Source organism: Callithrix jacchus, chromosome 12, assembly GCF_049354715.1.
Source record: "Callithrix jacchus isolate 240 chromosome 12, calJac240_pri, whole genome shotgun sequence".
Classification (NCBI taxonomy): domain Eukaryota; kingdom Metazoa; phylum Chordata; class Mammalia; order Primates; family Cebidae; genus Callithrix; species Callithrix jacchus.
Window position 1 is genome coordinate 48266989 of NC_133513.1, and position 27659 is coordinate 48294647.

Consider the following 27659-nt stretch of genomic DNA (forward strand, 5'->3'; position numbering starts at 1 on the left):
ATACTTTGGTTCAGAATTCTACAACACTTTCTGTTGTGATAAAACATAGGTTATGTGAAAAGGAAACAGATTCACTTTGTATCTTTCACAGGTGTGTCTCAGCCAAAAAAAATAATAGTTCTGCCTATAGACCTAAGGTGCTGCTTTCTGGAAGTGCTTGAACTCTGGTTCCTTTTCCTTGTTATTCCTGTCCTCCTCCTAGCTGACTATATTTATAAGAGAAAAGGCATACAAGAAATTAGGCAGAACACGTGGAGCCTGTGAATAACATGGCCTGTATATGTTAGTGGGGCATCCATAAAAATGTGGGTGGGGTGTGTGTGTGTGTGTGTGTGTGTGTGTGTATCTGGGGTGGTTGCTGGAATATTACTATACTGCATTGTGAGTGCACAAAGGCAGTAAAAAACCCTAGGAGTTTATTTAGGAGGAATTCAATTTTTTCCATTGTTCAAAATGTCCAGTTCTGATTCCCTGCAACTGAGTTAAGAGGCCAGGGGTAAATGCTGCCAAAGTGAAGCAGAAGTGAATTAGTAAATGCCCATCAGAAATAGCAATTGGCCTGGAATTACAGAAAGCCTTCTTCCAAATACAGATCTAGGGTGCAGACCATTACCTATATGAACAGACAGCCTATCTATCTTGTAATATGTTTTTTGAGAAAGTAAGTACTCAGATGCATTCAAAGTAACACACACCTTGAGATTTTCTCAGCTTCATCCATGTTCCAGACCCTTGCTTGGCTCTCCAGCATTCTAGCAGCAGCTGCTGGGGCTGGCTCCAGGCACATCTGGCTGTTCTCCCCTTTGGAGTAGACAGGCCTGTTCTGTCTGTACCACGTATCGCCTTCCAATAAAGAATCTGCACTGAGTAATTGTTTCAGGTTCTGTTTCCTAGAGAATTCCTAACTGAAGAAATCCTGAGAGAAACTACTTGAGTTTCTCAAAAAGATTTTATGCTAATCTACTATAGGACGCAGAAGAAATTTTCAATATTTTTAAAATTCAAAAGCAATGTGACTTCCATATAAAAGCAAAAATAACATGTTTCCATACAACTTAGCCAAAAGCAAAATGAAGAGAACAGGACAGGAAAAGAAAGCTACATATTAGGAAGTGAAAAGTATATGCAGCATACAGAAAATTACCATGGAAAATCGTACTAGGAATCCACACTGAGGCACTGACTAGCCATACTGATGTCAACAATTTGGAAGGCCAACTTAAGTCTGCCTAGAATTCAGAAGAAAATAATAAAGAAACAAAAATATAGAAAACATGGTGGACAGGAAAACATGGTGGACATGGAAGACATAAAGAGCTTGCAGGGATGACTTGTAATTCTTAAAGGAGAACCCAAACAATTCAAGAGATGTTATAGAGAAAATGTTCTTGATCTAAAGGTATTAATTGGTTTTCCGAATGCCCTACAGGAAGCAAACACCCCCAGGGACTCAGCCTATTTTGGCCTCTGCCAATGTCTCAAAAACAGAAACTCAGGGTCTTTGTAAGGCCTTTCCACTATAGGCTAAACACCTATAACAAAGGGACAGAGAAAAGGGCAACACTTAAGAAAGGGTGTGAGCAATGTCTTGTCAGACAACTGCAAGCAGAAGAAAGCAGGGTGTAGCAGGCCACCTGGAGGATTTGGGAGTAGGATCCCACTGGATGGGAGTGGTTAGTTTGGAAGTCTCTGTCCTGAGGGAAAATGTATTTGTGTTTCTTGCCCTATCTGACTAGAAGCAAGGAAACTTCAGGATGGCTTCAGTGACAACTGTTGGCAGCTCAGTAAAACAGCTGGCTTTTTTTCCTGGATGTAAGAACCATAATATTCCTGAGTCTCGGGCAAAACAGATCCTTCATCAGAGCTCATGTTTTGGTTAAAGATTTTATAGCACCTACATGAAATCACTTTTTTTCCCCTTTTTCTTCTGTCCCTGTTATTTCCTTTTGCTTTTAATACAGACTGTTTAATTTTTTCTCTTTGTCTGTCACCCCATTGTGCATTAGAATTTTTTTTTTCTGCTTTGATGAGCATTATGTGGAATTATCTCTCAATTTCTATCTGCCTGCATCTAATACTAAGAAAACGAATCCTGGCAGGTTTTGTAGAGTCATAATTTACAATGGTCAGAGGAACTGATTGAAGCCAATTGGGCACTGGGATCAAAAAGCTGCATTATGGAGGGGGGCTGGGAGGCTGTTCATTAATGATGCTATCTGAAAAATGTTGAAACATAAAGAAGACAGTAAAGTCTGAGAGAAATATACAAAACACAAATCTGGAATGACTGCTTTTGACCTTTACATTTTGTGACCTGTTTTTTTTTTCTTTTTCTCTGTCTTCCTAAATTTTTTTTTTGGCAGTGAGTGAAACTCAAATTAAAATAGGTCTAGAAAGAATCCTCAGTTCTAAATCAAGCCTACTCCACAATCAAAAATTCTAATTATTTTCTAGATATTAAAGGTGTTGCAGGAAGCAGAAGTTTGAGAGCAGAATATCTACTTAGAGCTTTCTTCCTAGCCTACTTATTTTTAAACCACCATTTCTGAAAAAGCATTGATTAAATACGTTCCTAATGATCCTGAACAACAGTTACAGTATTTTATTTTTTGAGACAGTAGTATCTTGTTCTGTCACCCAGGCTGGCATGTGGTGGTAAGATCACAGCTCACTGCAGCCTCCAATTCCTGGACTGAAGCAATTCTCTGAAGTAGCTGGGACTGTGAACACAAGTCACCATTCCTGAATTCCTATTTAATAAAAATGTTTTTTTGTAGAGATAGGATTTCACTATGTTGTCCAGGCTGGTGTTGTAATCCTCTTGAGTCTTTCTCCCTAGTAGCTAGGACTACAGGCTATCATGCCCAGCTATAACTGTAATTTTAAAAGTAGTATACCGAAACTCAGAATGAAATTTGACAATGAAAAATAGTTACATGGCATGTACAAAGCATGTGATATTGAGAAATAGGTGTGATATTTAGGAGTTTTTTCAAGGTATGGAAGCATATTTATAATAAAAGCCCTCCAGATTCTCCTCAACCTCCACCCTCAGCTAAATGCCTGTCCTCCATCCTCAAGAAAAATCTCCTAGATCTTCTTCTGTAGTAGTCCCTTAGCACAATACCCTTGATTTCAATTTTCTACCACAGATAACAAAGTGAATGTTTCCTGAAGCTGTTTTTCACTCCAGGCCTACAGATACAAGAAATGCACTCTTTCTACTCCTGTCCCCATCTGGAATCCATGTGCTTGGATTTGAGTCAGCCTTCCTAAGACCTTTTTACTTGCTGTATCTCTGAAAATATGGTCTGTATTCTTAGGCGCCTAAATTATATATTTGTCTATTTGTCCTGAGTAAGGAAAGAGTATTCAAAGGCCCTCGGCAGATACATACACACACACACACACACACACACACACACACACCCCTGAACAGTAATGATACATGCCCACATGATTGAAGAGTATCTTTCCACTTTTGGTTGTTCTCCTATATTAACAGCAAAATGACTGTCCCACTTTAATTTGCATTATTTGTTGTTTTGTTGTCTACTTTTCTCTACTCATGTCTTCTGGTTAACTTTGATCTTTGTGATTTTCTTGCAATGATCTGTATCAATTTATAAATAAATAAATATGTATATATATATATATATATATATATATATATACCTTTTTTCTTATTATTTACCCTCATAAAGTTATGTGTATGCATATGCTATTGTGTTTCTAAATTTTCCTCCCTGAATCATGATATTGCATTATTCCTTTTCTATGGGTTTGCAGCACTGAGGTGAAATTTGGCAGGAAATATGTTTTTATTCATGCAGAACTATTAAAAGGAAAGTCATTTTAATGCATTGGACTATTGTATACCTACTAGTAATAAGGCAATTGAGGGTCTAGAACTAATTTGTCATGATACACTATTTGGCCAGATAAAGCATGCAGAAAAATCAAAGAAATAGAATTAACACATATTAATTTTAAGTAGCTAATATTAAGACAAGTGAGATTCTAGAACTAATTTGCTATAATAAACTATTTGTCCAGATGAAGGATTTAGAGAAACTGAAATAATAAAACTAACAAGTATGTGTTGAGGGCCCAAAATATAATCATGCAGAAAGAAACTGAAAATCAAGTCATGAAGTACTAAAGTTTAATGGATGTTTATGAAGATTTAGCTTGCAAGTGGACCTTAAAACAGATTCATCTTTCACAATAATAGTTCGATAATTTTTACAGTCTGGACCAGTGAATCTGAAGTTAGAACGACTATGCCTCCCAGGAGACATGTGACAATGTCACAATGTCTGAAGACATTTTTTGTCAAAAAAAATTTTTGAGGGGGCACACAGCTACCAGCATATTGCATGTAGAGGCTAGAGAAGCTGCAATGCCAGGGTAGCCCACACCCAAACAAAACATTATATAACCAAAAAAATTAATAATGTTGAGTTGAGAAACCTTTTTAGATTGACATATATATATACATATATATATGTATATATATGATGAAATATTTGTTGATGTAGTACACTTCATTAATACATACACATGACAATTTTTCTGTTTTTCTCACATTCCCCAATATTTCTTTGATCATTTTAAGAAGCACTTAGAGAAAGAATTATAATAATGGACAAACTCAGATATTCAGATGGAATAGGATTTTCAAATATCCCATAGATTGGGCTCCTTTCTTAGCCATTCTCCCCAATGCACATCCAACTCCTTGACTTCCCTAGATGCAGTCAGCTTCTCCATCCTTCATCTACCTCTCCATTTCTAGCCCTTATATCTTGTTTTGTGTTTTTTTTTTGAGACAGAGTTTTGCTCTTGTTACCCAGGCTGGAGTGCAGTGGTGCGATCTAGGCTCACTACAACCTCCGTCTCCTGGGTTCAAGCAATTCTCCTGCCTCAGCCTCCTGAGTAGCTGGGATTACAGGCACGCGCCACCATGCCAAGCTAATTTTTGTATTTTTAGTAGAGACGGGGTTTCACCATGTTGACCAGGATGGTCTTGATCTCTTGACCTCATGATTAACCTGCCTTGGCCTCCCAAAGTGCTTATTTTTAATCCAAATGTCCATAAGGTGAAATCTCAGGAAACATTTTTCTTAAGCTCAGGTTAATACCAACAAATAGATAAGACTGTGGGAGGCAGTAATAAAGCTAGGAGATGATTTTCTTTTCAATTTTTTTTTTTTTTTGAGACAGAGTTTCGCTCCTGTTACCCAGGATTACAGGCACGCGGCACCATGCCCAGCTAATTTTTTGTATTTCCAGCAGAGACAGGCTTTCACCATGTTGACCAGGATGGTCTTGATCTCTTGACCTCGTGATCCACCCGCCTCGGCCTCCCAAAGTGCTGGGATTACAGGCTTGAGCCACCGCGCCCAGCCAGGAGATGATTTTCTAGCATTGGGAAGAGAGCATAAGCAGAGACAGAGGAAGAAAGATATGTGGGGACATCATGAAAACCCCATCCTGGGCAGAGGGCTAAGGCAGAGAAGGCAGGTGAGACAAACCCACAGGCTGGAAGTGCTGGGTTGAATGAGGGTAGCAAAGGAGAGTTCTGAGTTCAAAGATGTACACCTCCATGAGAAGGGAATATGTTATAGATGCCATATTTTCCACAGTGTCAGGGCAGTTCAGAGTGTGACCTCCATGACTGAACAGAACTGAATCCCAACAGTCCCTGCCAACGTAAGCATGTAAGATTACAAAATGTTGTATATTGGCTAACAAGCACATTGTAACCATTAGTTCTCTATGACAACCTTGAACTGAATCTTTGAGGTGAATTTTAATGCAGTCTGTAAAAAGAATAAATTAGGAAAATATTTATATCAAAAAGACTAATCATACAATATTATGCTGTTAATTTGTATGAGACATAACCAAAATTCTTATATAAAATAGCATTATTTCATTATTATTGACTTAATTATTTCATTATTATTAATGAGTTTGTTATATTTACCTTCCTATTTGCATGGAATAGAATAAGTGATATCTCACATGTAGATTAAACACAGGATCCACTCATTCATAACTATTGGTTTTAGTTGGTCAATATTTCAAAAAAAAAGTATTTTCTTTGGGTATTTGAAATTATACAGCATTAGAATGTTGAAATAAATTATCTAGGAAATATCCAGAGTAAAAAGAAAATGAGAAAATTTGAAAATGAGAGTGGGGCTAGAAAAAAATGAATTCATAGTGAAAAAATTAATTCCATTTAGAAAGTAAAATAAGATAGGCATTTTGAAGAATACAAAACTAATACAAATATTATGGAATGAAATTTTAATAACACTTCATTCTTCAAAGGATGCTTTGCTGTCGTGCCTTTGCAACATTAGATTCTGCAATGACTGATAGATAGAAGGAGGAAGTGTAATGTTGGAGGCTGGTTTTCAAATGTGCTCAGATATGGGAGCACACAGAGGCCATGCTGCTTTTGAAGAGCCCTCAGTGTCCTTAGAGTACTCTATCTGTCAGGCAACTATTATAGAAATCACTTTACATTATTTTCTTGAATTTTCACAATAATTCTATGAGAAAAATATTATATTTTACATTTTACCGTTGGGAGAAGCTAGGCTAATTCAGGAGTGTTGCCCAAGTCAGAATGTAGGACAGTGTTTCTCAAGCTTAAGGCAGAATCAGAATCACCTGAAGAGTGTATTAAAACACAGATTCTGAGCCTCACCCTTAGAGTATCTAATTTAGTAAGTCTGGGAGGAAGCCTCAGAATCTGCATTTCTAGCAAGTTCCCATGTGGTCCTGATGTTGTAGGTGAAGAGAACAAATACTGGGACATCTGAGCTAAGGTATGTGTAAGCGTGATGGCACCCAGGTAGCTGGAATGCAGACTCCACACTAACTACTAGCTTACAGCTTGCCAGAGGCAGGGCCACATTATACACATGACTAAGACCACCAGCTCACAGGCACCCTCAACAAAACCTTGTCACATGGAGTAAAAGCTGCTGTTTCCTAGTTTTCTGTTTGTTCCATTCCAGACCTTCCTGGGAAATGAACAGTTTCAGGAAAGAAAATTTAATAAAGAATAACTTTACATTGAAAAATCATGCTAATTAACTTCTTTCTTTGAATTGTGAAAGCATTATCTTAATTCCACGTGAGCAGCAGAAATTGTTTTGTCTAGTTTGCTCAATATGAGTGAACTGCAGAAACAAAATGAGAACTTTTTAAGCTAAATGGCATATTCAGTAAGATCAGACAAACTGATATTTGAGATCTGGTCTTCACATTAATTTTCTAATTTAAAAATAGCATGTAACTCTCTATACTTATCATCATTACACTGAAAAGTAATGTGATTCCAAAACACAATAATACTGGTAAAAACATAAAGATTCACCAGAGGTTGTTATTTTCACTTTAACAAAAAACATTACAGAGTCTACAGCTATGAAATTGAAGAAAGTTTAAGATTTATAAAAATACCTGAACACATATTAGAAAATATATTCCTTAGCACAAGGGTGTATCTATATCCATATACACACTGACATATACATATATGTATAAATGTGTATACACACAGATATATTTCTATCTATATATATACATATATAGACAAACATACATATACATATATAGACATATCTATATATATACATATACAGACACACACACACACATATATATATATATATATTTGCTAATTTCTACTATCTTGTCTGTAAACTATTGAAATTTCAGGGTCTGCTCCAGAGTAGATATCAAATTACAAGGTCACTGATTTTCCACACTTTCTAAGTGATCCTTTTCCTTGGTTCTAAAATCTATAAGCTGGTCTTGTGTAGAAAATATAAAAAAAATAGGCCGGGCGTGGTGGCTCACACCTGTAATCTCAGCCCTTTGGGAAGCTGAGGCGGATAGATCACCTGAGGTCAGGAGTTTGATACCAGCCTGGCCAACACGGTGAAACTCTGTCTCTACTAAAATTATCAAAAATTAGCTGGGCATGGCAGCACGCACCTGTGATCTCAGATACTTGGGAGGCTGAAGCAGGAGAATTGCTTGAACCCAGGAGGCAGAGGTTTCAGTGAGCTGAGATTATACTCCAGTCTGGGCAAGAAGAGCAAAACTCCATCTCAAAAACGAAAAGAGAAAACATAAAAAAATATTAAAAATCCACCAATTTTTCCTGACAAATCACACACAAAATCAGGAAGTGTATAGTAAGGAATTGATACATTTTCCATTAATGATTAAACATTATTTTAATCACTTATAAAAGGCTGAATATAATTATCAAATTACACAAAGTACAAAGGCATGATGTTAAAAAATTAAGCCCATAGCATATCAAAAATACCAACATTTTAAAATGTAAAACAAGAGTTTCAAAGTCTCATGTATAGGTGTTGTCAACGTAAGTCTGCCTGTCTGATACAAGTTGGGATGTATAATACTGAAAAGCAAATGCCTGCTTCAGCCATCAATTACATAATTTATTCAGAACACCTCGGCTTGTCATAGTATTGTCTTGAAAAATAGTAACAGACAATGATTCTGCAGAAAATTGTCTTAAAATTCATGGGAACACACGCATATACACACCACTCATATTAATCAGACTTGTAGCATTGATCATTTCTGATGAAAAATAAATTGGAGACAATACAGGAGTAGCTGAAGGAGAGACCTCCAGCATATAAACTTTTAGAGGATGCTGGGAATGAAAGCAAAAAGTGGATTGAAGCTAGAATAGCATCTGAATTTTTAAAGTAATTTTAAATAAAAATATTACCTATAAAAACTATATTGTTCCATTTTCTATCAACTAAGAAATTCTCTATTCGACTTTGATTTACAACCATTTTTGCTCATCTGACCTATTATTAAATGCATTTTTTCCAGAAATACAGCAGATAATTTCTCATAATTCTTCACATCTTATTATAAGAGGTTAAAGCTTTTTGCTGAATAAAATTTCACTGAAACTGAAAAAATTAATGTCTACTTATTGTAATGATGATTGTCAGAAATGTATGTTTTCTTAATTAACTTTCTGTTAATAAAGGATTTCTTTAGATATGAGTCCTTAACTGGTATTTGCCATCATGTTGGGAGAATAAAGAATGATCAAGACCCTACAAACTTTAATAAGATGGATTGGATCAGCAATGCTATAGCTGGAAAAAACAAAAAGACTATATTTCTATTTCCCTGCTCTCATTTCTTCAGACTAGCATCTGAAGAAACTTGTGAAGAAGTCATTGTGAAATAAAAGTCTTTGTCAAAAATAAAAACAAAAACAAACCCACAAAAGATGTAATGAGACTGGTCATGGTGGCTTACAACAGTAATCCCAGTGCTTTGGAGGCTGAGGTGGGAGGATCACTTGTGGCAAGTTCGAGACCAGCTTGGGTGAGCAACATATCAAGACCCCATCTCTATGCAAAAAAAACCCTAAAAAGTAGCTGGTTTTGGTGGTATGTACCTGTAGTCCTAGCTACTTAGGAGGCTAAAGTGAGGATGACTTGGGCCCAGGAATTTGAGACTACAGTGAATTTGATTGTACCACTGCCTTCCAGCCTAAAGGACAGAGTAAGACCTTGTCTCCAAAGGAGTGGGAGGGGAGATGTGATGGTGTGTTGGAGTAAGACCAGTCACCTGCCTTCCTCACAATATCAGGTGGTCTCAGTACTGTAGGAGAGCCTGAACACCTCCTGGGATGAACATCAGGTCAAGTCAGGATAGAGAAGCAGTGTTACTGGCTGGTGACCTAAAGGTGGTCATAGGTCTTTCTTCTTGACCATAAATCCCTCAGCTTACAGTGGAGGCTTGGTCCCTTCTCCCTAAGGCATGAAACTCAATTAAGATAAAGAAATCTTGCTGGGCACAGTGGCTCATGCCTGTAATCCCAGCACTTTGGGAGGCTGAGGTGGGCGAATCACCTAGGTAGGGAGTTTGAGACCAGCCTGACCAACATGGAGAAACCCTGACTCCACTAAAAAGACAAGACTAGCCTAGCATGATGGCACATGCCTGTAATCCCAGCTACTCAAGAGGCTGAGGCAGAAGAATTGCTTGAACCCAGGAGGCAGAGGTTGCTCTGAGCATGCCATTGCACTCCAGCCTGAGCAACAAGAGCGAAATTCCATCGCAAAAACAAAAACAAAAAGGGATCGTATTAGCATCATTGCTTTAGTCCTGGAGTAGTGAAATAATGAGCTAGGACATACTACCAGCCTGAAGAGAAAGGAATCTCGGTGAATACTTGAATTCTTTTCTTAAAAAAAAAAAAAAAAAAAAAAAATTTCATAAGAACAGAACATTCCCTTTCCATTGCCTCCAGAAACTGCCATCTTCACTGCTGCTTGGAACTCTGGCAGCATCAGTAGATCTAGTCAAAGTGAAAGAACCCAGAGCCTCCACGTAGCTCAGTGGAATAAGTCTGAGCAGTCGAATAAGCCAACTCTGGTGCTACCTACCTCCAGATTCCTATTATATTAAATGATAACAAAACAAAAAAACTTGCTTTGAAAACATACTTTGTTGTATCTTCCTTTTCTGGAAATAGCTTATGTGACATAGTAGGATGATGTATTATTTTTAATTAATGTTTTTGCTCATTCATTCATTAAACTCATGCTGTGTGCCTACAGTGTCTAAAATGCTGGGATACACAATAAACATAAACACATTGATAATACCTTATGTTTTATAGTGTATTATAGACTAGCAAGTGCTTTCAATGGAATATAGGTTGAGGTTCCATTTCACTTTTTTAACATGTTTCAGAGTAAAGTGTTTCTGATTTTGGATTTTCTTTTGAATTTTGGAATATCTGCATATACATAATATCTTGAGGCTGAGACTGAAGTCTAAACACAGAATTCACTCTTGTTTCATATCCACCCTATACACAAAATCTAGAAGATAATTTTATGTAATATTTTTGTGCATGAAACAAAGTTTTGACTGTGTTTTGACTATAACCCATCATATGAGGTCAGAGATGTGGGATTTTCAACTTGTGATATCATGCCAGTGTTCAAAAAGTTTCTAATTTGGAAGTATCTCATATTTGGATTTTCAGATTACAGATGTTCAACCTGTATTTTATTCTTTTCTACCCCTCAAATAAGCCCACAGCAGAAATTGAGGTTGAAGGTACTTGTCCCTTGCACCAGGCCACAGTTTTGGATAGTAAGTCCTTTGACTACAATTAAGTCTCTTATCACCACTCTACCTTGGTCCTCCCTTATGAGCTGCATATTTATGTTCCAGCTTCACTAAGCTCAGAAACTGGTATGACTTGATCACAAATCCCAAAACGTTCTTGGTCCTAGGAACCCATAGTCAGGCCTGGGCAATAAAGCCCATAGAAATCCACCAGCCTGTGCTTATTGCATCTCCATTTATATAGCTGTAATTGTGCAGTTCTTTGGAATGCAGAAGGAAAATATTAGGACTTGCAACATATTTTTAAAATATTTTCCTTTCAAAGGTTTGACGTATGTTTCAAAACATCCATCAGATATTACATCTGCCATGTATATATAATTTATGGAGACTTAAAATGTATAATAAATAGATAAATGACACATGTATTAATGTTTCCAATACTGGCACATAAAAAGTTGTGTGATGAAAATATTTAAAGACCACTGATCTAACCCTTTCTGATTAGTAGACTAAATAGTGACATACCTACATGCCCACTTTGCTTTTACTAATTTAGAGATATCAGTATTGGGCCATATATTGTATTCAGCAACATGCAAGATCCCACTATCTATCTAGATAATTTGGTCCAAGTGACAACTTTTTTGGAACTTTCATTTTCTTATTACTGGGTTGCAAAAATCACATAAACAGTTAACTTACATGAAAGCACTTTGTAAATTGTAAAACACTATAGAAGTGTTAAGTTCAAAACAGGGGCTGACATTAAAATGCTTGGAATCATGATGTGGAAACTGACTTTTATAGAGTGCTAATATTTGCTTTCCAAATATTATCTCATTGAGTATCCACAAAATGTTCAATAGATGATTAACTAGAGCAGAAAGAGAACACAATTTATCTGCATGTATTTATGTAGTTTATGTACAATGAGCTGCTGCTTTGCTCTTGAAAACAAGTCTCAGGAGCATTTATTTACTAGTTTAAACCACGTAAAATTGCTGTTTTTATAGGTCAAATATTATCTATTTCCCATGGTTCAATCTAATAGTAAAATGATCATTTTACATATGAGGAAATGAAAGCCAAGCAAACTGAAATGACTTGTCCAAGGTCAAAGAACTAGTAAATGAAGGGAGGTGCTAGAACTAAAACTTACGCCTCCTGTTTCCACCGCCCCTACTCCATGCTGAACAGCACAGCACTCCATCAAACCTCAGCAATGACTGTCACCAAAAGGACAAGCCTTTCAGAGGATGCGTTTAGGACTCTAGTGAGGAGACACAGAACAGTGCATTTCAAATGTAGGAATGTGTTATGGTCCCTCCAAAATATGTTCTATGTACTAGCCTGCTGCCCTGTCTTCAAAATATGCATTAAGTGAGGCAAATTGCAAACTACGCCCTCTAAGGTGGAAGGCTATACACACTAAACTGAGTTTTACTTTGGATTGCTCATGTCTCTCTAGATTTTATAGTTAATTTCCATCTACTTCTGAAGACTGATGTTTCTTCAGCCCCATACAGCAGTGCAAACCACCACAGAAAAATCCTCATCTTTGCTAGAAAGTGATTTTTGAAAATGCAGTTCTGCTCTGGGAGACTGTCGTGGCTGTCTGTGCATCCTATGCACATTTATTGAGCCTCTGGAGGGATTACATTCTTTGCCTAGGATGCCTTTCTACTCCCAGAGCTGTATCTGACTTTTCCCTTGAAAGCAAAACAAACAAAATGAGAGAAGAGGAGGAAGACAACACCTCAAACATCTTCATTCTAAGCTCTCTGTATTTTCCTGCCCAGAAGTTGCTTCAATTCTTTAAGGAAGTCTTTAAAGAAAAAAAAAAAAATCTAGGACCAAAATTCTAAATGTTTTTATATTTGACTAGAAATTCCTACAGATTAAAGCTTGGTTAAGGCTTAAAAGGCAGTCAGTGACTTTTCCTTGCAAATACTCCTAAATCCTTTTAATCATTAAAGAAAATAATTTAATGCACCTTTGATAAGATGCCTAAGGTTGCATTTTAGAAGTTTCTTATTTTAAATCTTCCAAAGAAAAGACAAGGAAGACCATCTGGATTTTAGGAATCCAATAAATATTAACATTTATCAAGTTCTATATTTATGGCAGCTCTGCTAATTAGCTCAAAAGGTCATTTCTGGCATCCATATGATTCTGTAAGTACAAAATGATGATGAATCTGTTACATTATAACAAGATATGGAGCTTGTTTTTACCAAGTTCCAGTGAAACACAAATGCTTACTTTCTTACTGGAACTCACTGCATTAATATCAAGTAGCTATTTTTGAAAAATAATTATTTAATGTCTACCTATTATTGGCCAAAATAAGTATGCATAAATATGCTCAATCTGAGGTAAAGTTTAAAATATCTACTCACATGTTTTGACAATACTTGCAACCTTAAACTGTTTGTCAATTTGATGTGGTGTTGATTTAGGGTGTTTTCTCTCCTTCCATTTAGATTCCTTTTTGATTTTTGGTCTCACTGCCTAGCTTCTGGCACAGTGAGAAAGTAATTTTCTCCAGAGTCAAAATTAGTACTGCATCATGAATTATTCAGCCCAACACATTGCTTCTTGTGGCGCCCTGTGCTCTTCTAGTCCCAAAGTTTGAAGTCTTCCCTTTTGCACATCCCAATCTCTATTCAACCCCCTGCCCTCCACTTCTTCCTCCTCCCAATATGGCAGTCCAGTAGTCTGGCACCCTGGCAGCTGATTGAATTTGCTTTATATTTAAATTTCAAGTCACATAGCCGCCTTCTAGCTGGAGAGCTTCACAGTGCAATCACATGAGGCAGGCTGCTTCCACATAAAACAACTTCAAATAATATCTGTGAGATGGGAGCCAGACTTTAATAACTTCACCTTAAAATAGATTCATTGAGGAGAGCCTGGCCAAGCCTCAAATGTCTACATAAATGTAACATTAACTCTCAATCTTTAAAGTCTTTATACTTGGCAATTTTAATGTTTTCTTATAAGTGTCTTTATTCAAAGCCTCTCATTTTGATATGCTATAACAATGTTTCAACTTTCTCCCTGTTATTTCTCATTTTATTTTCTCGGGAAAATATTCTCGATAAACACATAATATATATGCTGATCCTACTCTTCCATGAATTAACACAAATTTTTATTGAAAGGATTATGTATTTATTATCTTGGATATTTAAAATACACATCCTTGCTTTTTTGCATCAATTTCATTACTAAGAAAATTTCCCAAAGCGACATGCTTCAAATGACCCAAGATTGACATTACTTGGAAGAGACGGCTGGAGCTGCAGCTTACACAGACTTGTGATATAATGTGAAACTGAAAGGTTTTTAGAACAAATTAAAATGGAAGAACAATAGGTATAAAACTGAGCAAATATAATCCAAGAAAAAAATTCCAAATTAAAAAAACACACATTCCTAAGCATCCTATTTGAATTGCTCTAAAAACCTACTTCTGAGACAATATTTATATTATGAAAGCACCCAAGGACACAAAATACATACCCATCATTTTATTGCTCTAATCACCAGACCTTATCTTGTGCCATTAGAGTCTTCAGAATGTAGTGGTCATATTTTTGGTCAAAGAAATGTCTGATTGCCCAGTTGCAGAAAGTACAGATGGTTATTAAATAAACATAATCTTTAAAGTATATAATTCTTTTTATACATAGAAAATCATTGACAGTTGTTAACTTTACTCAAACAAATTTAATTGGACAAGATATGTCTCTTTAAATTAGAAAACATAACATTTGTTTTGAGAGAGAGAGTGTAATATGTACATAAATTTTAGCATATCAATTATTGAAAATACGTTCAAAGGAATCTTAATTCTGGTAAATAGATGGCATTAGATTTATTTATATTGGCCAGTAGCATCTATATGCAGCATTTTACTGCTGCTACTGACATGATTAACTTTAGCTGTGTGCCAAGCAAGATTCAGAATTCATATTCTGGAAATTTCCGATGCTACAATGTTCAACTTGTATTTTAACAGATTCCTTGAAGATGTTAGCTTTGTGATTCTTGATTTATGCTTCCAAGTGTGATTTTACGGTTTGAGTAATCAATGTTTCTCTTTCCACCCATTCTCTTTTTCCCTATCTTCTCTGGATCTCTCCTCTCAATGTCATGTAGTTGTTAAGAAGAGAGATTCTGGTGCAATCCCCTGGGGTTAGCTGAGGAACATGGACCATATGTTCCTGACTTTCTTCAGAGATTACTATGTGCATTATATTGACAAACCAACTACCCAAAACAATTCTGGCTAACTTTATATTGCACAAACAGCTTGCTAATGAGCCATGGTGGCAGTTGCGTATTTTAGTAATATTTATTAAATTGTTATGAGGCGTGAAACTGTATTGGTTTAGCTCTGTGATAAATTAGTTAAAAGCTAGAAGGTTTTATTTTTGAAAATAATCATTTGTAATTGACACTCCTGCAGCTTTTATTTTTTTTCCCCCTCATATGTGTTTTAAATATTTTTTCCTCCTATTGCTGATATTAGCTCTGGGAAGACCAATGAACAGAGCTCCTCAAACATTGTCTTTGTTCAATTCTCTTTTACAGGATGCTCTTTTCATGCTTCTTTGCTTGCTCATCTACAGGATAAAAAGCAAGGTGGTGAAATACATGGTTACAGGTATAGCATAGTCCCCATGTGCTCCAGCCTCTGCTGAGAGGTATAAATGAAGCAGTAATAGTAAAGGCTCCAGGATTATTATTATTATAATCATGCTGGTTATTCTAGGAGCTTTCCAAATATCTAATATTAAATATTTGATTACCGTAAAAACAAAATCCAGGTGTAACTATTTAGATATTATTCCCAAAGACAATTAAAAGGCTTCCAATTTTGTTTAATTGTTACTTAATCTAACACTGAGACCAGAAAGGCTTAGCATATTAGTTAGACATTCTGCCTCTACTCAGACAAACTTGTTTAAATCATTCCGTATAATTTCTATCAATGAGACTCAAGTAAGTTAAATAACTTCCTTGTGTTTCAGTTTTTTCATCTTGTAAATTATGATAATAATTGTTTCTACCTGATAATTTGAGTCAAATGAGATAGTGCAAATAGAGTTTTCCAAGTAATAAATTGTCAGATACTATATGCCAATTAAGTTGTATGTCAATTAATATTAACTGTTCTTAAAAGTGATAAGTTCTTTTCACGGTAATATGTTTTGGCTGTGTGCCCACCCAAAATCTCATCTTGAATTGAAGCCCCGTAATCCCCTTGTGTCAAGGGAAAGACAAGGTGGAGGTAACTGAATCATGGGAGCAGCTTTCCCTATGCTGTTTTTGTGATAGCGAGTGCTTTCTCACGAGATCTCATGGTTTTATAAGGGGCTCTTCTCTGCTTCTCTACCCTACCACTATATGAAGAAAGTCCATGCCTGCTTCCCCTTCCACCATGATCCTTTGTTTCCTGAGACCTCTACAGCCATTTGGAACTGTGAGTCAATTAAACATCTTTCCTTTATAAATTACCGAGGCTTGGTATTTCTTCATAGCCATGTGAAAACTGACCGATACACAGTTTTACTATTTTTACAAAATGTAACAGCAGCTATTTACTGAGAACTTACTATGTGCTAGGCACCATTATAAACACTACATATGTACACTAATTTGAACCTCAGAAAAACTCTACGAGTAGATATGTGATTCATCCCACCTTATGTATAAGGAGCTATAACATGGACAGGTAAAGTAACTTGCCTACATTCATCCGCTAACAAATGACCTGTGCACTTCACTACTGAACTCTAAGTGCAAATAAATACATAGTTTCCCTTCAGATTTTGGGATTTATTTTTCTATCCATAAAAATAGATAACATTAAAAATAATGCCAAAAATGATATTTCACTCTCTCTGCTACTGTCATTCAGCTAGGACAATTGCATTGATTGCCTAATACTATTGCACTATAATCAAGCAAGAACCAATGACATCTAGATTAGAGCAAACCTTAAAGGTCACTTAGCCCAGCAACTCATCTGAAAAGCCTATTGTTTCTCCAGCATGTTCTCATTTCCTTATGTCAAAAGCAATTAGGAAAGCAGAAATGTGGAGCAAGGAACTCAGCACCCAAGAACAGAAAGCATGAGGCATAACAGCCAACTAGGCAAGGGCCTGAGCTTCTCCCTTACCTCAATCACTTTGTCTGTACCATATAAGTAGGAATATCAACCTCCTAAGTTTGGTATGAGGCTTAAATTAGAATAAGTATGGGAACGAAACTCGCAACTATGCTATACAATTAATTTTTAAAACGTGTAATTTTTTTCCATTTTGGAGATAAAAGTGAGAAGGAATATCCTGATAAAGAAGAAACACAGAATACATTAGAAATTATAGAAAACTATTCAATATGTAGCTTGGTGTAGAGGTCCTTGAGATAACTACAAGATACAGATACACATTCGAAGAGTCCTGACATGGGAAAGCAAGCAATTATTTCAGCCAGCCCAAAGGGAAAGCCAAATGGAAAGCAGAAAGTGGTTTTCAAGGGTGTTTCAGTCTGTTCACACACGTAACACTGGCATTGGGAAAGATTAGAAGACACAAGGGAAATCTATCTCAAGAGATAACACTACTGTTCCTGCAACATGCTCACTTACAGGCATGCTGCTTGAGGATCAGCAGGGCCTGTCTGCCACTGTGCACCTCTAGCCATCCCTCCTGCCTGCTACTGCCCAAGTCTGCAGCTTATTAGTAACTCCTGCAGAGGGGCAGCAAGGGAAAATAAAAAGAACTGGCTACTAAACCAATAAGAACGGTCATTTGTTCGGTAAATTGTCAGACTCTGGTGGGGAAGAGGCCAAAGGTATTATCTAAAGGAGGTCATAGAGATTTCAATTATCTGTTCTAAACCTGTTCTTAGATCCTGAGACAAAGGGTGAGCAATAAGAAAGAAACTAAATATTTGAATATGCAAATTAAGCAGGAGAGATTAAGTTAGTATTTCTGGAGGTGAGAAGAGTGAATAGCAACATATTTGCAGGCCATTCCTTAGGTCTACAGAGAGGCCTCTCTTCTTCCTTAGGTAGAAGGAAGAAAAGCAGAGCATCATTGAGTAAGGCCGATATGGTGGATGGGGGCTTAAGGTGTTTGGAGAAGATTTGGAAAAGACCATTGCAATTGAACTAGACAATCCATAAGAAGAAATGTACTGTAAAACAATGATTGGGAACTGACTGTGATTAAAGAACATAAAATAAATGTGATCCTAACAAAGAAAAGGCAGAAAACCTGTTTCTGAAGTTAACAGAGTAGATGTGAAGAAGGTTAAGAAAGGATTCAGGCAGATAGCAAGTAGACTGTTCAAAGAGTTGAAGCTGGAAAGAAGCAAGGATGAAAATGATAGAAATGCATGCCCTCTTTGCACTGAAACTCCCTCCTCTTCATGGTGGCTGTACAGCCTTCAATGGCATCTGGTCCTTCAGTCCACTATTGGTGAAGACTGTGAGCATGAATGTCCAGAGTTCTCTTCCACATGTCTTCTCACATCTCTTTGAATTTGGCACTTTGACCATGCCTTCTTTTTTGAACCTCCTTCCTGGACTGATTTGATGATACTGTGCTGATTCATATACCTCTTATGAGTTATCTTCTTGCTTATGTATTTGTGGACATAACCTGGGAGTCTGTCTGGCTATCTTTTCTCCATGGAACATCTCTCCAACAGTTCTCTTTCACTTGTACAGCTTCACTTAGAACATCAGACCAGGCTTCTGTTCATTACAATGAAAAGAAACAGATGGAATGCAGAAGAACCATGTAACTGAAATCTGTAGTACTGGTCTAAGTGAATATCAAAATAGAGGCAGAGAAGGAACCAAGATGGCATCTGTAGTGGGAAAGAACTATGTTTAAGAAATGGAAAGATGTGGTCAGAACTGATGATGGGGTTGAATTGGTATAACATTCAAGTGGTATCTAAAGTTCTCCTATGTATTCAATATCATCCTTCCTTCTGAGTTAATATCACATTTCCGTTTGCTTATTGCACATCTCCATGTATGACACAGACAATACTGAATCCTCAGCAAATCCTATTGTTTCCCAACTTGTCTAAGTCCATGAGAAAACCCCACTTCAGTTATGTTGGCACCATGTGACATATGGGCAGCAATGTCTTCCATGTACGGGACTGAGCACAATACCTTGTACAAATGTCCACACTGTGTCTCCTCTATTTCTGCACAACCTTAGAGGGCATTTAAGATGATAGCATCACAAGATGGAAGGAGCTTAAATAGCCACTTCACTGCTTTGAGAAAACATGTCACGGTTCAAGAAGACAACATATGGCACACCCAAGTTGAGAAACTGAGAAGAGATTTACAGGACATCTCTTATATAGGAGAGAAGAAATTTTACACCTAGCAGTGGAGAATGATGTAGTATGCCCAGGGCTAGTAATTGTGGAGAGATATTACTACTCCTAGGTCTGAGAAAACAAATGAAGGAAGTAGATTCTAGAACCCAGAGAGTGCTGTACAGAGATTATTACTTGACTGGAGAATTTCCTAATAGGAACACGCTGCCAGTAGAGGGAACATTACAGAAATAAACACTATAACTTAATCCCCTCTCCTGCTCTTCAGTCACATACTGTGGTTGTCCTCCAGTGAATGAACCCTAATCAGAAGTTAGAGGGCAAAAGAACCCATTGATGAGAGCTAATTAGGGCAGCCTCCGTTAACAACCCCAGGTGAAGAATAGGAAAGAGTCAATAGAGAACTAATAAACCCTCATTAGACTGTGATAAGTACAAGAAAGAAACCTTTGTTGTACTGAGACGCCGGTATTTTAGGACTATTTACTACAAACTAACAATAGTTGCCTTGATTATTATATATCTTTACACCCTGCCAACCCCTCAGATTCTATAAAGCTTTTGTTAATATGTGGGTTATACAGTGAGGTGGATTCCACAATACAAGACACCACTGTACTCAAAATTAAATTGTGCAGTCAACTTTAATGAATCAAAGCAGAGATACAAAACGATACCTTAAGAGTTAGAAAACTGCCCACTCTCAAGAGTTTACTGTACTCTTGATCTCTTGATGTGTTTTATTTACATTCATTAATATGTTAAATCTGATGGCCAGTTAAATAAAGAACCAAAAAAGAGTCATAGTGAAAAGTCATGTTGTCATGCAAACCTGACTTAATGCAGTAGACTGCATTACAAAAATGCTAAATATTCTGTTTTTTTCAATACAGAATTTCTGTTGCTATATGGATGTACCTGGCTATTGTTAAATATTTGACCCACCCAACTTTCATTGTTCTGATTCCTTGTTGATCAAAGAACACCCTGCTTTTGATCCATCCCATTTCCCATGAAGGTATGCTTAAAGTAAGAAAGGAGGCTAAACACATTCATATTCATCCATTAATTATTTTTTATTATAATTTACTAATTTTAAATTCTAATTTTACATATGTCTTATGATCTTTGTTAACGTGAAGTCACTGATGGAAAAAAATGCTATGCTTTTAATTTCCAAAGTCATATTTCAAAGCCTAGTCTTTATGCTGAATTCACCAGAAAAAGCAATGCTACTGAGAGAAACCTCTTAAAAGACAGTGAACTGACCTTCCCTAGTGACTACATCCTGTAATTTCTATGTTAAAGTGCACAAGCTACTTTTTTTAAAAAAAATTATACTTTAAGTTCTAGGGTACATGTACAGATCATGCAGGATTGTTACATAGGTATACACATGCCATGGTGGTTTACTGCATCCATAAGTGGTTGTTGAACAATGAAAACACATGAATACAAGCTACTTTTATCTTTCAATACTCATTATATGCAAACCCAAACCAAGCTGAATTCCTCAAGCTCAAGTACTAGAAGGAATGTTTATTGCTTTCTTCTGCCTTATCTGCTACATCTAATCTACTGTCCCCAATGAGTATTTATCAGAATCCAACTCAAGCTCTTCCTTTTCTCACCACTGATTTAATCTGATGTCTTGCTATATTCGTTTGAACGTTTGCAAACGTCCTGGCTGGTTGCTGTGTCTTCACTCTTTTTTATAATCCATCCTACACATGACTCACAGATGGTCTTTCTAAAACACAGCTGCAATGCTCAAAATAATCAAATTATTCCCAGTTACTCCAACTTCTTCATCCTGACATTCTTGTCCTCCCTAATGTGCCTCCAGTTAATCTAACACATACTCCTATGTGTATATCACACATCAATCAAAGAGAACAGCTTGTTGTCCACAAATATGCTTTTTGCTAAGGGACTTTTAAGAATGGGCTTTTATATAGTCTAATAGCATTCAGTAATTTTTATGACATATGTTTTTCTTCTAGTCAGAAAATGTTTTTCTTCTATGTCCCTTCTTTTATAAAACAAAGCCCTCTTCATGTTCTGGGTGGCTTTGCTAAAAAAACAACAACAACAACAAATACAACAGGTGTCTACAGATCCTTAGATAGAGACCCTGACATTTAAGCCACTGATCTTGATTCAACAAGTAAGATATGTGGATTCAATCAGGGCATTTTGACCATAGGAACAGCTTAGATCTGTGTAGAAATACATAGGCAGTAGGGTTTCCAAGTAATAGTGAGAGTGCGATTTGTAAAATAGGAAATAATGTGAGTTTACTCAGTAGCAGCTATTCATTGACTGAAGAAGGAAAAAAGGTATATACAGAATTACTCTCTCAAAAGTGGCGACAACTCTTATGCAAGCTATGGACTTTGGAATTTTTGCTTTCAGTTTCCCAAATACCTCAGGGGAATACCAAGGAAGACCCACATGCTCCTTTATTTACCCCACAGTCCACAAGATAATAATCTGGAATAACTATGTACTAAAATTCCATTTGTTACAACTTGATCTCCAACGCACATATCAAACTCTACCTCTTCCTCAAAGCTTCAACATCTCAGCTGAGAGCTCCAGATCCCTGTCTCATGTGAGTCAAGTGGCTTAATGGACACAGTACTGGCTTTGAATCGAGTTTGAGTCTTTTCTTTTTTTTTCTTTTTTTTTTTTTTTTTTCAAGAGGTGGGGATGGAGTCTTGCTCTGTTTGCCCAAGCTGGAGTACAATGGAGCAATCTCAGCTCATTGCAAACTCGAAATCCTGTTTCAAGCAATTCTCCTGCCTCAGCCTCCTGAGTAGCTGGGATTACAGGTACACACCAGCATGCCAAGCTAATTTTTATATTTTTGTAGAGACGGGGTTTCACCATGTTGACCAAGCTGGTCTTCAAATTCTGACCTCAAATGATCCACCCACCTTAGCCTCCCAAAGTGCTGGGATTACAGGCGTGAGCCACCACAGCTGGCCAAATTTGAGTCTTATCTCTAAATCTATACCTGCATGAACTTGGGCAAATGTGACAACCCATCTAAACTTTTGTTTCCTGTTTAAAATAAAAACAACAGAAATCCTGTTTCTTCATCTTCCTTTCCTTTTATTACTATTTTGATCAGTGTATATCAATTATCTTTGTCTCTAAACTTTATGTACCTGTAGAGCATAAGCTGTGTCTCTCTCTTCTCTAAATCCTTAACAGAACTGAATATAATTTTACATACTAGACACTGAATTAATGGTTAAATGAATTAATGTCAAATTTATGTGAAGTAAAATGCACTTTGATTTAAGAAAAGGTACTTAATAAAATGTTACAGAAAAATTTACTGAAAGGTGTTACATGGTTTCCCTTTCTTAATAGTTACCTTTGAAAGGCATCCTGACCGGTTAATTTTACAATGTCTCCTGCTGATATTACTGCTTTTGTGCAAAGATGCCCCTTTACCAGTTTCCTGCTAAAAAAAGGACAACCTTTTCAGTCCTAATTGAAGGTTTGCCTTCTTAACACCACTGCTAAAGGCCTCTCACCAAAATGGTCACTATTGTTCAAGAAGTTAGTTTGTCTCCTTTAGTAGATTTCACAAAGATTTTTCCTTCTAATGTCAAGACTGAGATGAAGAGTTGACTAAAACACCGTGAGGGAGTATAGATAGTTTGAGACAGAAATGATTTCAGATAACTCACTATGTAACCCTTATGAGACATCAGAAACATTCTAAAGCAGTATTAGAACACCATACAACTGTTGGCCAAAGTGTTATCAAAATCGTGTTTGTGAAACTCCTTCCCGCTGGCCACAGAGTCCAGGTCTTTCTAGAAGCCCCTGTGGCTTCAGTAGTTTCAACTGCAATCAGGCCCAGATATTTCCTGCCTGGAACCACAACTGTCTCTCTCTTTTTTTTTTTTTTTTTTTTTTTTGGTCAGTTGAGTCTTGCCTGTCACCCAGCAAGAGTGCAGTGGCACAATCTTGGCTCACTGTAACCTCCGCCTCCCAGGTTCAAGCAATTATCCTGCCTCAGCCTCCCAAGTAGCTGGGATTACAGGTGTCCACAACCACACCCAGCTAATTTTTTGTAGTTTTAGTAGACATGGGGTTTCACTATGTTGGCCAGGCTGGTCTCGAACTCCTGACCTCAAGATCCATCCACCTTGGCCTCCCAAAGTGCTGGGCACCCAGCCCAGCTATCTCTTTATGTTTAATTGAAACTGAACTTGGATTAGCTCAGTATGAAGTTGGTGTGCCTTTTTCTTCTTCAGTGGCAATAGGATAAGACACTGCAAGCCCTTTCTCTGAAACTCTCAACTCCTATCTCTAAGTGTTAGTTCACCCGAAAAGGAGTCCTCAGCTTTACTTCAGAGGATAAGGAAGGAGAAAGGCCTTCAGAGAGTAATAGGTCTGATTCTTTTCTGTACTTATCACTATACTAGCCGCTTGACTTGGGCAAGTGACTTATTTTCTCTCTTCCTCTTGCACCATAGGTTTGTTGTAAAGATAGAGTTAGAGCCCATATAGATTTACTTGCTAAATAATGTTAGACATTGATGCCACCCAGTTCGTCCTAGATCCCTATCCCTTCATTCCTTGTGAGAAATAAGCAGGCTGAGTATTTCCATCACATGGTCCTGATCCTAGTGCTCTCTCTGCCTTTCTTCCATTTATTAATTACAAAAATATGCATGAAAACATATAGTCAATGCTTTAATTCAACAAATATGTGTGTCTCTTTTCCATGACAGGTATTGAGTAGGCATTGTTTACTAGGAGTTCATATCGTCTGTCAGGAAATATCCAGTCTGGTACAGGAGCCAGTAAGTATCACTGAACTGCTGCTGCTGCTAATACTACTGCCACCAACCACTACCTCAGCAACAACACCAGCTGCACGAAAGACTGTAGATGACATTTAGCACAATGCTAAGAATGCACATTGTTACTTCTGCAATATTTTGTTTTGATCACTATTGTATTTCCAATACCTAGAACAGTGTCTGATATTAAGGAGGTGCTCATTAAAAAAATGTGTTGAAAAAGAGTGAATTTAATCCCCATAACACCCTACCTGTAATTACGTACATTTTTCAGATAAGGATACTGAGGCTGAAGGGATACACCAATCTACATAATGATGTCATAGTGCTGCGATACGAATATAGTCCTTTCTTTATTCTACTTCCTGGCAACACACACACACACACATTCAATAACCCAGATAGTGGCATCAAACTTTAAGCCATTTGAAAGAACAAAGATGTTATTTGAAAACTAGATTGACACAGAAAAACTTTTAATATCGTAGGCACCAAGTGTAGATTGCTTCCTTGACCCTTATCTAAAAGTCTGGTTTTATATGCAGTGGTCCAAATGTTGCATTGACAGGTGAAAATCTACCAAGTAACAAATAGCTATCTTTATTACTTCACCATATGGAAGTCAATGCAAGTGCAAATAGACAAGAAAATCAACATTTTACATAAACTGCCTAAAACTATTTCTATTTAAGAAAATTGACTTTAAGGGCCATAAACATATATTTGCATAAATAAATTGGACTATTAACAGATCAGTTAATATATTCACTACAAATGTGCTTCACAGTTTTGGCTTAGGTTTGAGAAATTTGGTATTACACATCATAATAGGCAATAAAAAAATGAACAAATTGATTCATGAATTAAATAATTAGTATATATTCTTAGTTATCCTTGCTTGAGTTATTTTCAGTACATTAGTTAGAATCATAGCCTTGCACCCAAATGATGTTTCATGAATTTGAAGAGGAGGGGTGAATGAATGAGTGAGTGAATAAATGAATGAAATAATACTTTTCTAAATCTCAGATAGAAATATAGCCTTTCTCCCAATTAACCTGGGTTGATAAGTGTGATTGTATAAGAAGTAGAAGGTTTTTAAGTCACCTTTTCTTATTTTAATGAACTACATCCTGGAAATATATCCCACTCAAATAGCACCAGGTAGTACTGTTACCTATCTGCAAAGAATGTGTCTACTTTCTTACAAATAAGACAGCCAAGTGATATAAATGTTATTCTCTTGTTCTAAACCATCTTTTATTTTGTTCTACCTCACCAAGAGCTGTTACAAGAATTAAAAAAAAAAAAAAAAAAACCTGTCCTTTATTTGATCTACCACTCAAGGAAATAGTGTTTATATGTCTTTTTCTTCCATATTGCATCTGAAAAATCATAAAAGAAGCCTGACAAGCTGTGTCTATCTTCAAGTGATATTTTCAGTGTTTCCTTCCACATATTTTTAGTGAATATAAAATAATAGCTATGTATTAGAAGCAGGGACTTTTAATGAAACAACCATGTAAGGTTTTATTTTTCATAAGGTAACATCAACTATTGTGTACAAAATTTTCATTAATTTTCAATCTAGTTGCTTTATAAATTTGTGATTAAATGCTCTCTTTCTTGATAAGACTATGTCACTATAATATTCTAAATAATACTATAAGATGTCAAATGCCATTTAAAAAAAGGCAGCTTTATTAGTGAAGAATTTAGTTATTGCTTCTATTTCTTTACAATAATTACATATTTGGGGAATAAACAAATTAGAGACAAATTTTTCTAAGAGGGAAATTATGACTAGCTTAAAGATTCAAGATTCTTGTTTCTCAGATTTATCTGAAGTCAATTAAGTTCTAGAATAGCCTCCATTCTTCTAGTATTATCTTAAGATAAATATCACATGGTCCTTCATATGCTCTTCTCTCATCCAGTGTTGTTGATCTAGGATAAGATACACAGGTAGAGGCATAACATTACCTTTAGGAGAAAGAAAGACAGGTCACCTTCCAAAGCATGGATTTATAAAAAAATTATCAATCAAAATATAATTGAACCTATGCCAGATCACAGAGCATAATACAGACACACTGCACTCTGTTCTGTGTACCATTCTCATCATTTTGCACATATTACCAAATTTTCTATACTCTCCATATTTGCGGAACAATTTTTAGTTTTGTGTGGGAGAGTTGTGTGCCTAACACTTAATCCCTACAGAAAGTATCCTGGAGCCTTTATACAGAAATGGAACTCAAGAAAACTAAGTTTAACCCCTGGGCACATCAAGTTCCTTGATAACGCATAACCCTTTGAAGAAAATAAGACTTATATTGTTCAAAAGAGGAGATTCCCTTTAAACAAAACATTCATTCACTTGCTCTCGTGAAGGCAGACAAATCAATGAAGTTTCTGCCTACCAAAACTTCCTGTGAGAGCTAGTTGGTTGCTCTCACCTTGATTGCTGTCACAGAGAATGACCCTGACTCTTAGATTCATGATCCACTTTCAAGATGGACAGGGTTTTCTTAAATGTTTAAGATGTACAGTGCATTTATGGACTTCCATGAACCTTTGGCTTCTATTTCTACTCACTAGACAACTCAGAGAATTGTGTCAGGAACTCTGAGTAACAGAACTGGGTTTGGGGTAGCTTTAACTTTCTCAGGAATCAATCTAAATAGGATAGAGTGATTCCTAAGGACCTTTCTACCAAGGACTTCAGGGATTGTCTTAACATCAGCGCATATCTCCTGGACACAGCAGCTGGAGAAAGAGCTCACCAATTATATGGGCATTCCTGCACCTGCCGTTCACTCTCTTCCTTATCACCACTCACTGTAGCTCATGTAGAGATCTTGTACACTGAGACCTGGAATTGCAGATACTGTTTTATTGACCAAAAATGAGAAATAATTATGTTAACATATTTTATTAATAATTATTTGCATATACAGTGCAAATAATTTACTTTTATTATTACCTTTTAGCATAGATGACTAAATATTTTTACCAATGAGAAAATAGTCTTCATAAAGATAAATTGTTGTGTAAAGCTACAGGCATTGAAAGTGAGACCTGAACCCAGCTCTTGCGTCTCTCATACCAGTATACTTTCTAGTGTTGCATAAGGTTATTAGAATCATCGCAGAGATCTTACGAGGAAATTTATAAATGTTTACAAAACCATTCATAGCACATTATCTTACTTACATCTCCTTGTAATGTAGAAATGTGTTACTACCCCAAATGTCAAGCTGAGAA

At 36.5% G+C, this 27659-nt stretch overlaps 1 protein-coding gene and 1 long non-coding RNA gene across 6 annotated transcripts in view; both read right to left on the bottom strand.

The window, feature by feature from the left end:
* NRG3 (neuregulin 3) overlaps positions 1-27659 on the bottom strand; it is a 1123251-nt gene that overhangs the window by 792663 nt on the left and 302929 nt on the right. The gene's annotated exons all lie outside the window — the stretch shown is intronic.
* LOC118146101 (uncharacterized) overlaps positions 1-27659 on the bottom strand; it is a 58863-nt gene that overhangs the window by 20568 nt on the left and 10636 nt on the right. Inside the window, exon 2 of the long non-coding RNA XR_004731554.3 lies at positions 1-27267. This exon is cut by the window's left edge and continues 20568 nt beyond it. This is a non-coding gene — a long non-coding RNA (uncharacterized LOC118146101). The remainder of the gene's footprint in view (positions 27268-27659) is intronic.